We start from the raw sequence: 13,594 nt of genomic DNA, 5'->3' as shown, positions 1-13,594 counted from the left end.
GGAATTTTATCGTCAGAAAAAAGGTGTAGCAATGGGTGCCTCTTGTGCTTCCATGTACGCAAATCTGGTATTATACCAATGGGAAAAGAAATACATTTTTACTAGTACATGGTATCAGGACATCTTGTACTATAGGAGATTTCTGGACGACATCTCCTTTATGTGGATTGGAGATGAAAGAAGTTTAATAGAATTTATGGATTACATCAACATGACCACCACATTTTTTAGGTTCACCTATAAGATCAGTAAACATCAACTTGATTATTTAGACATTTCATTGGTTAAGGACTATTCAAATATGTGTTTCCAGTCTAAGATTTACAGGAAAAGCACTTTTTCAAATGCATTCCTAAATTATCACAGTGGACATCCATTCTATCAAAAGAAGGCGATAGTGAAGGGTCAACTAATTAGGGCTTCACGAATGTCCAGCACGGACAAACTTTTCATTGAGGAAGTTTCCATTTTCAAGAGATTCTTTAATGAAAAACAATATCCGGAAGCCCTGGTAGAAGCACTAGTTACAGAAATTTCCGAGAAGAGGGCTAATAAATATCCCCTTTATTGGGGTGGGTGTTAATGAGAGGTTACCAAACCCTTCAAAAGACATTTCACAGTCAAAAAATAGTTTTATACATACTTTCTCTAACAACTCAGATCAGATCGAGAAGATTATTAAAAAATATTGGCCCATTCTCTGACTTCAGGAAGATCTTAAGGATTCTATGCCCAGTTTCCCCTCTTTTGTTAGGAAAAGGGGCAAGAATTTGAAAGAACTTTTAGAAATTAGGTTAGAGGATCCACAGAATCAGAATAGAAAGAAATTAGGCACTTATCCATGTGGGATGTGCAAGCAATGCCACGCTATGCTGAATTCAGGGTCCTTCTACCTTCCCTCTAGAAGATTCAAGTTCCACACTAACAAACATTTTAATTGTGGATCTAAAGGGGTAGTCTATCTTGGATGCTGTGGCACGTGTAATGGTTTTTACATTGGGAAAACTGAAAGGGTGTTTAGGAGAAGGGTTTATGAACACTTCAATGACATCAATGTAAAGAAGGAAAGTAATGCCTTTTATAAACACTCTTTGACATGTAAGGACATGAACATAAAGTTTATGGTTTTGGAACAGGTACAACCGGATATAAGAGGGGGCAGTTGGGAGTCAAAATTAGAATACCGTGAGCTATTTTGGCAGCTCCGTTTAGACGCTACTAGATACCCAGGTCTGAATGACACCCTCAACATTAGTAGTGTTCTGAAATTGAGGCAAGCCCATTTATAACACAGTTTGGTACAACATGACATTTATTGTTTTACTCATTTTTGAATTTATAAAATCTTATAATAAGATATATGGAATGTCATGTTATATATTTGATACTTCGGAAAGAAATGTTTTACAATGCTATTCAGTAACTCCAGGTTTCAATTTGGAGTTTTGATTTTACCCCCGAGGGTAAAGGGGTTACTGCATTTATTTGTGATTATAAAAATATTTTGCAGAATTGTTTTTTGCCACATTTTAACAGTTTGATTTGATTTTATGTTTAATGTGGTATCTAGTTACCAAGATTTTTAGAAAATGAATTATTTTTAATGATAATAAGAATGCATTTTAGAATTTCCTTATATGGTGATTTTCCTGTTGGAAAAGGTTCACAGGAAGTCATGTGATGATTCTGGAAGTATTTAATGTGAATGAACTTCCAGCAATGTTTTTTGCCTTGAAAAAGCTCGCAAGTTGTCGAGTGAAAGCGCTTGGAAGATATTGTGGATTTTTACTTTGCCTTGTTATATTAAAGGATCTTTTTGGAGACCTAGCAGCTGTTTGATTTCTTCATCTGCTTATTTTGAAAGCCTTTGTTTACGTGCTTCCGGATCCTGTTGTGCCAAGTGGTTTTTATTCTTGGTTGGTGTTATTGGCCTACATCCAAGCGGCCATCACTGCACCCCCACCACACGTTCAAGCACGGACACACCATGGCCGATGAGGGCCATCATCTCACCATGTCTTCTATCTATGAGCTTGGTATAAGCACGGATGGCACCAGACAGTTCACAGATATTGTCACTTACAGATGTGAGAGCAGTCCTCTGCAGCCTCAGGCCCTGTCTGGTGTAACGTTCCATATGTGCCTTCACCACCATGACAGCCTAAAACATGTGCCTGCTGGTACCAGCTATGTCTCCTCTGCCAGGGGCATGATGTCCAGTGGCCCTACCACAAGCACCCTGGGATATCTGCCTATGTGGTGCCCTGCTGGACATCCGGCTATGCCTGCTGTGACCGGACACAGTAGGCATGGTTACCCCACTTTCCTGTGCACTGCCAACAAATGCCAGCTGTCTCTCCGCTATGGCCACTGATGTTGGGGTATGTATAAGCACTGAAACTGTGTGCGGGGTTGGGGTGGCTAAAAGGGGGATGTCAAATTACGGCACAGTGTCGGCCCTTGACAACCCCACCTGTGCCTCAACAGTACTATCATCATCTTCGGTGTCTGTATGGACACCAACATCAGATTGCATGCAGGAGGGACCCTGACCCACCTTGCCTCCTGTGGTTGAAACAATAAACGCACTTTAAAACCTGTACAGCATTGCCCAACAGTACACACACACACACACACACACACACACACACACACACACACACACACACACACACACACACACGCACACACACCTCCATAATACCTACCTGTCCATGACTTTATAGACAGTCCCATGTATATTTCCATGTGGTACCCCATCCTGCATCACACTTGTTAACATACACACATTGATACCACTCATTAACATATCAGTCCTCTAAATCCCTACACAAGTGGTCACAAGACCTGTTACTACATTACCTGCCTGATCTGTGTGTAGTGGTTTTACATGGCCTCACTGCTATCATTCAGTATTCACCCTGTGTATGTCCGGACATCATGAGCATGGCCCCTATATATGTGGGCTACTATGTGCTATCCATAATATCACATACCAAGTCCTATGCACGAGGGTTTGCACGGTCCAAACCATGTAAAAAGCACCAAATAGACCAAATAGACCAGCAAAGCAGCACAGAGTTCAATAAATTTATTAAATACTTGTGTCTATAACAGACTAGTTTCGGCAAACAGCCTTCTTCAGTGTAACACAATGTAGTCAAGTTCCATTTTAATCATCTTTTAAGTACTTATCCAGAGCCAATCAAAATCATTTGCTCATAAATATTCATAAATTTGAAACATCTTCATTTTTTCATACAAAAATGCAATGGGTACTATATATGCTGACAAAGTCATTCCTGAATGTAAGGCTAAACACCCCAAAGAGGTGCGTACATAGAATTGAAAAGTTGTTATAATATTATGGTATATCCATCCTCATGCTCATGTTTATATAAAACTGTGTTTGGATAGCCATTAGCACTGGCTACTATGCCAATCTTCATCAAAAGCACCAAATGTATAATACATCAAGTGCTCAAATTAAATGGACTAAAAAATTGTGGAAAAATAGAGCATATGTATAGGAAATCACAATGAATATACATATATGAGTATATATGGGTGTACAAAATAACTAAAATAAAAAATAAAAAATGAAAATTAAAAAATAAAAATCAGCAACATCCACAATGTAAGGCTTGTACCAAAGATTAAGCCCAAAATATGTATCGTTAACCTCCAAGACTGATAATATAATGGTAAATGCAACTATGTATTAATATCTTGTCTAAGATAATAGTGAAATCAGTCCTGAAAATTAGGGTGAACATCCCAAAAAATGTATAAATGTTGGATATGGAGTACTTAGGTAAGAGGCCTAAACAAGCTATATCAGAACAATGGGGAAATCAAAGGCGTATGCAAGATCTGAAAAGTATGGTAATATGTGCAACTGATTGAGATACTGAATAAAAACTGTGTTAGTCCATATACTATGTATGATTAGAGTAGGGCCCATGATCAGTACCAGCCAAGATGCTAAGTGATCATTATGATATATCAACATTAATGTTGTGGAATAATGGTCATTCAAAAATGCGGTCAATAACCATAAGGTAAAAACTAGCCTGAGGATGTTTTAATGTGTGTGATATAAAGCAACTAGTCTCCTTATGGTTTTCATATCGCTACGGTGTTCATTCATCCTGAGTTCATCACCATGAAGTGTCAGTTGCCATATGTTTGAAATGTGAAAAGTAAGAACCTAAGGTTTTACTGCTTATATGGGTCCCAGGATACTTAAGCTTTTTCATTAGCCAGTTTTGTTCTTATTCTGATATTGTAATAGGTCATCCCTTTCAAGACTATTTGTCCCTACTGCCACTTGGTATTCCTCAATATTTCTGATGGTGTGGCCGGGATGTAAATGTTTCTATCATATGTCACGGAAAATTCGATCCCCAGACATTATAACAAATTCCCTTAGGTAACACACATCAGCCCGCCACACCAACCAGCAGTCATATCATAAATCATATATTCTTCAACATAGGCCATGAATAGGTCAGCATATATAGGGGCAAAAGGATGCCCATAGCTGTTCCTTGTAGCTGCTGCAGTAACATTGGGGAAATAAACAGAATACTTTTGTTTACAACCAATATTGTATAGATTGAAGACCTTAAGATATTTGGTAAGGAAGGCCACAGTGGTTTCGGCAAAAGAGCCTATTCCTGAGACTATTGGTCTGCCTGGTAAAGATACAATATCTGTTTGCATGGTTCAGAAACCATAAGTGAATGTGTGGGGTCTATAGACATGTTCATATAGCACTTGGCATCTGACAATTGGGTTAGCCTTCTGGACATAATTCAGCAGGGACAATAACTATGTCTTTGTGTTGTCACACAGTATTCAAAGCTATCCTATCTTCTTCAGGAGTTAGGTTAGCCAACATGATAAAATGAATATCCTCAAAATACTGTCCGTGTTTATTCATAGGAGGTTGGAATGAGGACTTACCAAAAAAGAAGTCCTCAGATGGTGATAAATTTAACACATTCTGAGTGACTTTTCTTCCTGTTAGGTGAAACTCTTCCCCCCTGATGCCTCAAAATCAGTAGGGATTCATTTCATCACCAGTATGTGCTATCCCCCTTCTTTTTGGGCCCTGTTCTAACCTGATTGGTATCCACAAATCTAACCGATTCACTGAAATCTTTTGATATTATCCTGATATTTTGGGAGGATTCAAACTTTTGAACCTCAGAGCATATGTTTTGATTTCACTGTCCTTTCGTAATATTGTAACAAAATGTTCACAAATGTCATGGATCCAGCCTGAAGAGCCCTCCCACATCTTGATTTAGTTTATCATCTGGCTTCCCCACTAGAGGTTGTGTTCGTGTTATCCTTTTGAGATATGCTTTAAATAACTTGAGATGCCAAATGTTTGATCTAAATTAAATGCCTTGGTAATTGAATGGAGCAATTTCTCAATGCCAAATACTGCTATATCTTGCCGATCAGCACATAGCAGAGAGAATGGTATTTAGATCCATGTTGTGAACAATGTTTAAATATACTACCCGTGAAGACTGATGGAGCACAAAAAATCCAAGGAATATAGTTACTAGACAAAGATAGATGTAATAAATAATACCCAGTGCCATCAATGAGAGGAAAATTAGTCACAGGGGCGGCAGAGCACAAGTGACACAACAATACAGGGCAAAAAACTATATCAGGTGGAACACCAAAATAGCTTGGTGGTATTGTAATATTGTTATACACCATTGGATAATACATAAAAGTTTAGTAAAGATGTGTGAGTCAAATGATCAGTAATGAAAACAAATATAATGGTCTATTGGAAAAGACTTTGTTCTCTGTTGGTATCTATATAAAATATTCATCCAATTTATTAAATAGGTTGGATGTATAATTAAACCTTTGATTTTGAGTGTTGGGAATTACAGTGTCTTTAAAAGTTCAACATACCAATGGATATAATTTATGTTTTTGCCTCTGTTAGTTATTGCCATTTATCTTGTATGTGTTAATTGGATGAATATTTTATATAGATACCAACAGAGAACACTGGTTTGTTGTGGCATTGCAAAACTCTCTACAAGGATTAGTGCCTAATTTTCCTCTCTGTTTGGACATTTTTGTGCTCCATCAGTCTTCACTGTAGTATACTTAAACATTGTCAATTACCAAGGCATTTAAGACTCTTAGAAACTAAATCAAGATTGGCAGGAGGCTCTTCAGACTGGATCATGCATTTGTGAACATTTTGCTGAACTACATTCCCTCATTTTTCAGCCAGGAATATCACGACAGTATTTTGAGGGATATTCATTGAGAAAATATGGGATATATCATTTGGCTAGTAACTAACCCCTGAAGATATTGAATACTTTGTGTGACAACAAAACACACTATTGTCCCTGCAAATGTTTGATTTCACTTATGGTTTCTGGAACCATGCAAACAGATATTTGTATCTTTTACCCAAAAAAATCTCTTCTCTAGTAAAACCACCAGGCAATAGTCTCAGGAATAGGGATGTTAAATCATTATACACAAGCATACCACATTGGGCGCTCTTCAAAGAAACAGCATTAGCTTTTTTGGATGTCACTGTAAATAGGTACTCAGACAATACTTTGTCTACCAGGGTTTTCCGCAACAATACAATACTAAATACTTTTGTTACAAGTTCAAGTTCACATCCCACCATTCCCCACCACACCAATTCCCTCCCATAACATTGAATATTCTACTGGCTAATGAAAAGCTAGAAAGCTCCTGGGACCCTCGCTGTCTTTTTCATATCAACACACACATTAAAACTCCCTCAGGCTAGGCTTACCTTTATGGTTATTTGCCGCATTTCTGGATTTAGTTATAGGTGTATACTCACCTTCCTCTGTATACAGATATTAATACATAGTTGCATTTACCATTATATTATCAGTCTTGGAGTTAACGATACACAACATTTTGTAATTTTCTTTGGGTACAAGCCATTGTGGATGTTTTTATTTTAGTTATTTTGTACACCCATATATATACTCATATATGTATATTCATTGTGGATTTCTATACATATACACCCCATATATACTCATATGTATATTCATTGTGATTTCCCTTTTTGCTATCCATAATATCACACACTGGTGTGCTGTGTATGTAATGCTCAGTACATGCCAGATATGCTGCTCATTCAGCCTATCATGTGACAACAGTAATATTTGGATACAATTCCTGGTTATGACTAGTACTTCCCCAATGCATCTGTAGTGCTGCATATGTGAGTTGTAGGTGACCTCTCTACTGAATGCGATATTAAGGGTGTACCTGGTGTCTACCTTCCCTCTCAATGCCTGTTCCATGCTACAGACCATATTATAATATCAGCTGTCCTGTGATTAAACACATGACAAGTATTCCTGGTGTGTAATGTGGCAGTCCATGTACATGTACTGCATGATCCCATGGGGAGGTACTGCTGCATGAACACCCCACAATCACACATATGCATACATGGCCAGCCACACATACACACACACACATGCACACACGCATCCTACATGCATCAACCTCCCTCCACTTCACCAGAGTGACCCTACAGACAAACTAACTACCCACTAGGATGCACACACACACACACACTCACACACACACACACACACACACACACACACACACACACACACACACACACACACACACACACACACACAGGTGAGGTTGCACAATGATAGTACACACAGTCCTCCTATTACCCCTATGTCAACATGATAACATATGGTACCCAACAGCATGCAGTGCAGCTATAGTCAATTTATGCTAGCAACAATATACATGTGTGTGATGCATGTGCTGTGTCACTAGGTGAAACCCCTCCCCCTGGATACCACTGCACCAATGAACACAGTATTTCTGTGCAGCTGTTCTGCACCCTGCCATGTGCTGTGCACCATACCTCACAGGTGGACATCCCATTGCTGAATGTGTACTACTGTGTCTGTTATGTCAGCTTTAATCCTCACAGCCCCTATGTTTTCCAGCAACACATACCTGGTATGATATGTGGACAGATGTCATTTGTGAATGCCTGATGTCTGATGCACAGCTTTCAACATCAGTGGACCATGTATGACCAATCCAATACTCTTACACTGACAACCAACAAAGTATACCATGACTATGAGGTACTAAGCATGGTCTTTTTGAGGGTACATAAAGGGAAGGAAGACTGGGTAGTGTACACACCCTTATTGATATGACGCACCCATCCTTGATCTGCCATAGGACCACATCACCACATATCTTAACAGTACATGAGCCCGATATGTGACATATGTCCTGTACTTTCACATGCATTGCCTACATAATGTGTTAGGTGTGTGGATGCTGACCACGATGCATACACACCATGTGGAAATAAGTGTGCACACCCTTATCATGACGGTTTGTCGTGCATCTTGTTGTGTGTACTACAGCAGTCACTACTCCTGGCAGGGGTATACCAGTGTGGGCCATCTGCATTTGCCAGTGTATATGCAGTCTGCCCTACACATGTCCCCCTATTCTGCATGATTGCAAGGTCTACTCATGTGCACATCCCTTGGTGTTCACACACTGCTGTCACTATTGCTGTGGGGGTAGGGTTATGGCTGCCACAGGTCCTGAACCTGACTATGTGCATATACAGCCATTCTTAGCATCCTTAGGATCCCTGCTGCAGTGCACTAGTGTGTCATGCTGACACCCATCCCCTCTCCTTTAGCCTTTTTGCAGATGCATGACAAGTAAGCCCTACACATGTGTGTCACTTTGCAGTGTCCCATACACTGAACACCACATGTTACAGCCTAGTCCCAGCTGATAATGTGGACTACTGTAATTCCTTATGCCATAGTGTATCTCTGCAGCAGTTGCCATTGTCCTACAGGTATATACACTGGTGTTGCACTGTATATGGGTGTTGTTCCCAACATGTCCCTACTGTAGGCCACCATTATGTTACTCCCTGTGGACACATTCTGCAATGACAGGATGTTAGTTATCATGCAGGTGTCTGACATACCCTTCCAATACCCCATCATGGTCACCCCTGTGATGCCATGCATTTCACAGCAACAATACGTGCACATGTACAGCATGCATTCTGGGTAGGTGTGTTAGATGTGTGCATGGCATATACCATAGCCATTACATGCCCAGTGTATTGGCAAGCATCTACATAAACCATACTCACCAGCTACAGGCTGCTGCCCTGGTGGTATCCTGGAGGGACCTACATAAGAGGGTGAGAGATGCAAACACAGTGGCCACAACTGTGGCAGTGCTACAGGGTGGGTGCAGTATTACAATACATTATTATTTATTTATTTATTGACATTTGTTAACCGGGTTTGTCCAACTGGCCTGTGGCCCATTTTCAGTGGAGACCCGAGGAGAAAAGCTCCAGTAATACATTTTAAAACAAGTACAATTTTAAACAATATTGATATAATAGCAGTTACAGCAAAATGATTCACATATGTTGGGATACATACATAAAGTTAATGTTGCATTAAAAAGAAGCTAAGTAGCCATTTTACATTGATATAGTTCAATAGGTCAACAATGAACATTTTTTGTTTGTATAAAATTGTGCAAATGCATAGTAGACACATTGGAGAGAGAGGTGTAATGAGGTACTAAGTATGGTCTTTTTGAGGGTACATAAAGGGAAGGAAGACTAGTTAGGGTCATGGCTAGGGCAGGTTCTGGAATTGAGAAAATAAGCTTTTAGTTAATTTTTAAAGTGTGAGGTGTGGGAGATTGAACGTAAGTCAAGGGGAAGTTTGTTCCAAGCATGGGCAAGGGAGTGTTTGTAGAGTAGTTTGCTTACTGACCTTTTTGGGTGGTAGATATTAAGTAATTGTTGGTTAGAAGTACGGAGGGTCTGGGATGGGATGTAGATGGAGACTAAGGAAGATAGAGATAGACAGAAGGAGGGTTTATAAAGAATAGAGTGTAGCATATGAAATTGATAAGATAGCAGAAACTGGAGAAGTTCAACAGTACATTTCCATAATACAACCACATATGAACATCTGTTTATCACTACTATGCAGCAACAAAATATATCTATGACATGTCAGATATGCATGATCTACCTGTACTGATGTGGATGTATATGCAACAGTGGTCTACAGATGTGCCCTGTGGCCTTATCTGCACACTCCTCGGCCAGTGTGTGGGTGGCACCCACCTCCACAAAGGTGTCTGGCAGTTGGTGGATGGCCGGATGGGCAGGCCAGGAGCTCCTCCACACGTGTCGGGGGGATGAATGGCATGCCCGCCCCCCGTGGTGAGGTGATCCCCCTGGACTGCAGCACCATGCCAACGGGCATTGCAAAGCAGGTGAGAACAATGATGCCGGACTTGTTCATAACTGCAGTTGTGTAGTCCAACATCATTGACCCTGTGGACTAGGTCATTCCACAGGGCAGTCTGCTCCCACTGATCATGGGCAGCCCAGCCAAACAAGGTTGCATAGTGATTAATTAGTGCATCCAGCAGGATGTCCTTTTCTGCTGGTGAGTAGGCTGGCAGCCTTGCATGAGACATCGTGCCTGAAAGACATAAAGATGGACACAGGTGTGAGCAGGTCATGCAACAAGTTTACCACAGTTCTTAATACACATCACTGTCACCCCCCGCCATCAGTGACAACAAACCATACACGCAACTCAATAGGTGTGGCTACAGCATACCTATCAGTGGGGCAGATATTGTACTGTTACACACTTTGTGCAATGTGTTTGTAGCCATGTTCCCTGTGTGGACACTATCATTGCTGACCTGTTACAGACTATTCACCTGCATGCCATTGTCAGGGCCACAATGGTTCCATATATGCCTGTGGTATGCCTGCTATGTGTGTGCTGAACATCTGACATACTGTGTTATTGCGGTTATCTGTGCATGCTGTTGGACATGTTCTGGGATTATGTAGACTATTACTACCAACATATGTTCTATAACAGTGACACGATAGCATGTATATGTACTATTGGCCAAAAGATCCACCTCTCCAACCTCATCTGCCTATATTACCTGGCCACATAACATGTGTGTCCCACCCTGAGGCCTCCTGATGTATTGGTCCAGCAATGCCGTAAGGTGGAACCAACCCAAGGGGATGTTGTCCCTCCCCAGGGGCACACACAGACAGGTTCCTGTCCTCTATGGTCAGGTCCAGGGTCTGTTCCATAATGAGCTCCACATACACATGTGGGATGTGGTACATCGCTCTGAGGCCCCCAGTACACATTCACAGGGCCAACATGCTCCTCCTGCTCAGCCTTCAGGCCAGGCACCTTCAGGACATGGACTGATGTTGTGAGTAGAAGCGAGTGGAGGGCTTGTTCCCATTGTGTCCATATTGGGGCCCATGGGGCATCCACATCACAGACCACACACACCATCCAGGATGTTTACCCACCACATGTGTCACATACCACCCCTGTAGGCTGTCCGCTATACCTACCAACCCTGACCACCTCCACAACTATACCTGCCATACTTCCCCATATTCCCATTCCATACTTCACAGACAAGGGCAATGTGGTCCCAACAAGAGGTTCACATGTGACATCGCCATTCATGTTGCACACACTAACAGCGGTAGATATCTGTGTGTATTGTTATGTGTGCTGTTTCCTCACACACAGCATGTAGCACTGTGGTAGTAATATAGGGGATATGTATTTACATGGATCTACGTGAAAACATTGAAAGCTTGAAACGCCGACAATGATAGCACTGACACCGGAAGACCGACAACGGAAATGATCGACAGTTCAAAGACCCGACGCTGAAAACACCGACATGTGAAACAAGCGCGACTGTGTAAGTATGCGATAGTGATGGACGTTAGGGTTAGGGTGTGAGTAAGGTAAGTGTGCGTTAGTAATCGACTTTAGGGTTAGGGTGCGGGTAAGGTAAGTGTGCAATAGTGAAGGACTTTAGGGTTAGGGTGCGGGTAAGGTAAGTGTGAAATAGTGACAGACCATAAGGTTAGGGTTTGGGTTAAGGTTAGTGCATAGCTGGTTGTGTATGTAAGGTTTAGTGTAGGTTTGTAAGGTTTTTGGTGTGCTTGTGTTGTGTGTGTGTGTTTTTTGGAAAGGAAATTTGTTTTGTTTTGTTGACTGTCGGGATTGTGGTTTGTCAGGCATGTGAACTGTCGTGTTTCTGAACTGTCAGTTTTGTGCTGTCGGTGATCTTGTCGGTGTTTTCACTTGTCAATGTTTTCAGGTAGATCCATTAATATACATATATGTTTGTGTGTGTGTTTGTATAAATGTAGACGTCCATATAGGTACATATCGATATATGTGTACATATATGTGATGTATATATGTGCTCATATATATGTCTACACATGGGTATCTGTATATTTGTGGACATACATGTATATATATATATATATATATATATATATATATATATATATATATATATATATATATATATATATTATATATGTGTTCATATGTACACATGTGCATACCTATATGTGGGGTACATTCAGACATCAGATCCACAATATCACAACACCTTCCTGCACAGCTGCACTGTTCTGCCTTGCTACAACATAGACAGGTGCCATATATGGACACAGCCTGACATTAGGGGGTATATGTAGGGCCAGAGTGCAGGTAACCCTGTTACACACCTATGGCATTCCTGTCGGCTACAATACACATTAACCTGAATATCTTGCAAGGGGTGGGCTGTGAATCCCACGTGTCTTTTATAATGGCATTACTTCCACCACCAGCAATTGGCCACGTGATATACATACTTCCCATTACACAACACGCACTATGATGACTTACATATTATCAGTCAGTGCTGCTCTTCAAGGTTGAGGGGTATGGCCCACTACCCACAGGGATGAGCTCTATTGTCCTTAGCAGGTGTTCAGCTAAAATCATTACAATAACAACACCTGAAAGCACATATAAAGCATTCCACATCATCTATCTCATTATTATGGACAAAGTACTACAGTCAATTACATACATATATACTTCACATACCTGTTCTGGGACTGCAGACTCTTCTAGTGTGTTTGGTATTTTTCTTTTCTTTTCCCTTATATGCACTCTCTCTCACTCTCAGTCTCTCTCCAGTAAATGGAATGAGCTGCTTTGCATAGATTGCAGCATTGAATTTGTAGGTGATGCACATAATCAGGTGATGGCCTCTGCACCAATCAGTGTCCTCCACTTGCTACCTGCATGCAGCATGCTGTGTAGTACTTTCAGTTACCACTGTCATGGCAACCAACTACTATAATTCCCTACATCATGTGGGCAAGGTACCTTTACCTTTCCTGTATGATGGACATATTTCCTGTGTGCGGGCATCAGTGTTACAGACATCAGGTAGCAATACCTCTTACAGGAGAACCTGCACACTCAGGCCAGCTACATATTTGTAGGAGGTTCCAGAACTACAGATAGAGTGTTAGTAGTATTGTTGTATGCATTGTATAGCACTGGTGTTACAGGGTTTGTGTGTACATACTAGTTTATAAACTAACATAAAAGGCACAGTAGCGATGCAGGCAGTA

Source organism: Protopterus annectens, chromosome 14.part0, assembly GCF_019279795.1.
Source record: "Protopterus annectens isolate FY-2018-M chromosome 14.part0, PAN1.0, whole genome shotgun sequence".
Lineage (NCBI taxonomy): Eukaryota > Metazoa > Chordata > Ceratodontiformes > Protopteridae > Protopterus > Protopterus annectens.
The sequence above is the reverse complement of the archived record's forward strand: the minus strand, read 5'-3'. Positions refer to the sequence as shown.